Raw genomic sequence first — 2,983 nt, 5'->3', positions numbered from 1 at the left:
TCTGTGGAAGCTTAGCCTTCACCTCCCTCTGACTAGTCTAGTGAGGCTTAGATCAGCAGTTGAAAACCTGGGCATTTTGTCCCATAATCGTAAGATATTTCCAGCTTTTTTCTAAAGCCCTTTGTGGGCTTCCATGTCCCATGATTCCAGCATGTCTCCAGATTGCATAATAAAGACTGAGATAATTACCAGGAGAAAATCACAACTCCATTTTTTGTATTCAAGCATGAGAGAAGCTGCTGATTTTAGGGCTTGTTACTCATGAGGGTTTGTTTGTTTGTTTGTTTGTTTATTATTTTTTTTGTGTGTGTGCGTGTTTGTTTGTTGTTTTCTTTTTGGTACCAGAAATTCAACCCAGAGGTGTTCATCCACTGATTAACATTCCCACCATTTTTTAATATTTTTATTTAGAAACAGGGTGACTTTGAAGTTCTTAGGGCCTCAGACATTTGATGACGCTTGCTTTTAACTTATTCTCTTCATGAGTCCTGAGATTTTTAAATGTAGCAGAAGCAGTATCTCAAATCCAGAACAAAACCCTGAAATCCAGAACTTCAGATTATCTCTCCATAGGTCTCAGAATAAACCCCTAGTTTTCTAGCTCTCTGTTCACATATCCAAAACTAGGGTTCTCTGTTCACAGAGAATAAGTTTAATAATGACCATGTAATGCAGATAATGGGCCTCACTCAAAGACACCTGGTGGCTAACTGAAAGATGTTAATGAGCACCATTTAGGCTTATTTCAAAAGTAAAAGACCTTGAATCCCACTTGTGGGAACACCTTCTACAAAGTCCTTTGTCCCAGGAGTGATTCCTTATTGAATTTGAAGGAAAAAGGATGGGTCACATAAAGAATAAAAGTGAACCCATATGGTAGTCAGAATGCCTTTTCCAAAGCCTATTCTAAATGCATTATGCTCCATGTTCTTCCCAAAACCATCAGTAAACTTCTAAGATGGCACACAAAAATGATTTTTTTTTCTGATATCAATCCTTATACAACATGGTGGGCATTCTATTTCTTCTTGCTTAAATAATTTTTTTTCTTCAAAATTTATGAAACAAGCACCCAGATTCATGGAAAACTGAGAAATTTTGGTTTATCTAAAAACTCCACTTTCAGCATTATTAATCATTATTTCCCCATGTTTTATTTCAAATGTATGCATCATTTATAGTGTTTTTCTTCAAGAACTGGAGGGCATTTTTAAAAGATTTTAATTTATCATTCTGAGATTTTCACATGAGAAAAAAGCAGAATAATATCAGGTGACATTAAAAAGAGTGAATCTCTCCTAAATGCGGTTTATGTGTCCCATTTAATTTTTTTTTAAAAACTGTAATGGGTCATCAATTGAGGGTGTATTTATTTATTAATTAATTTGTTTATTTACTTATTTATGGTCAGACCATTTCATTAAAATAACCCGCAGAAAATGCTGGGGTTGTGGCTCAGTGATAGAGCACTCACCTATCACATGCAAGGTCCTGGGTTCGATCCTCAGCACCAAATAAAAATAAGTAAATAATAAATTAATTAATAAATTAATAAATAACCCACAGAAACATTCCAAACATTTAAACAAACGTTTTTATTCTGGTGTGGCAGGAAAAAATAGAAGTGGGACTAACTTGAATTTAAATTACATGCAAGTTCAATCTCTTTCTCCCTCTCTCCCTCTCTCTCTCTCTCTCTCTCTCTCTCTCTCTCTCTCTCTCTCTCTCTGTCACTCACTCTCTGTACTGAGGATTGACCCCAGGCCTCATACTTAGAAGGCAAGCACTCTACAAGCTGAACTATTTACTCAGTCCCATTTTTTTGGGGGGAGAGACCAGGGATTGAAGTCAGGAGCACTCTACCGCTGAGCCACATTCCTACCCCTATTTTGAATTTTACTTAGAGACAGGGTTGCACTGAGTTGCTTAGTGCCTCACCATTGATGAGACTGGTTTTGAATTCATTAATTTTATTTCTCAGTCTTGTGAACAGCTGATATTACAGGCATGCACCATTATGCCTTGCCAACTTCAATCTTAAGGGCTAAAGTACAGGCAAATTAGATCACAGTCCATGTAAATATCTTGGTACTATATATATAAAGGTGTTGATAGACCTTATGTTTTATTTACTTATATGTGGAGCTGAGAATTAATTCCAGTGTCTCAGATGTGTCAGACAAGAGCTCCCCTGAGCTCCAGCCCTAGCCCCCTGGAACATTTTTTATTGGGGATATTGGAGATTGAACTCACGAACACTTCACTACTAAGAGAAATCCCCAGGATTTTGGTTTTGTTTTGTTTTTTACTTTATCTTGTGAGAGGATCTCACTGAGTTTTTTTAGCACCTCGATTCTGCTAACGCTGGTTTTGAACTTTTGATAACTCTTCCTCAGCCTCTTCAGCAACTGGGATTACAGGCTTGCACCCACACACCAAGCCCCTGCTACATTTTTAATACCTGTTATAGGTAGATTTTAACCAGTAGCCTTAACTTTTTTCTAATATATATTTGATTTGAATACATAATAGTGAAACAGATCCTATTTTTTATCTCCAACACTGCTTTTGGTTATGACAATGTCTGAGTTAAGATTCCCCATTAAAGAATTTACTGTGTGTTGTGTTCTCATTCTGACTTCCCATATGACCTAGTTCTGAGTTTTAGAATATCTGAAACAAGGTTCTCAGAGATTCCAAATTTTTTGGAGTATTTAGAAAACACCACTACCTGAGTCTTTTCTAGGGACCAGTTTGAATTTTAAGTATGTAGCTTCTGAAGGGATGGACTAATTGGATGCTTTGCAGCTGGAAGGCGTTTTCTGATATACTTTCTATCTAAGAGGTACTTCATTTGTTTCCTTTTATTAGATACTGTGAATAAAGTTACAATAAAAACAGATGTGTGGCAATATATTTAGCAAAAGTATTCCAAATTTTTTACATATATACCCAGAGTTATTATTAGCGGATTGTATGGCAT

The sequence above is a fragment of the Callospermophilus lateralis genome, unplaced genomic scaffold (assembly GCF_048772815.1).
Source record: "Callospermophilus lateralis isolate mCalLat2 unplaced genomic scaffold, mCalLat2.hap1 Scaffold_1199, whole genome shotgun sequence".
Taxonomy (NCBI): Eukaryota; Metazoa; Chordata; class Mammalia; order Rodentia; family Sciuridae; genus Callospermophilus; species Callospermophilus lateralis.
Note: the sequence above shows the minus strand (reverse complement) of the source record.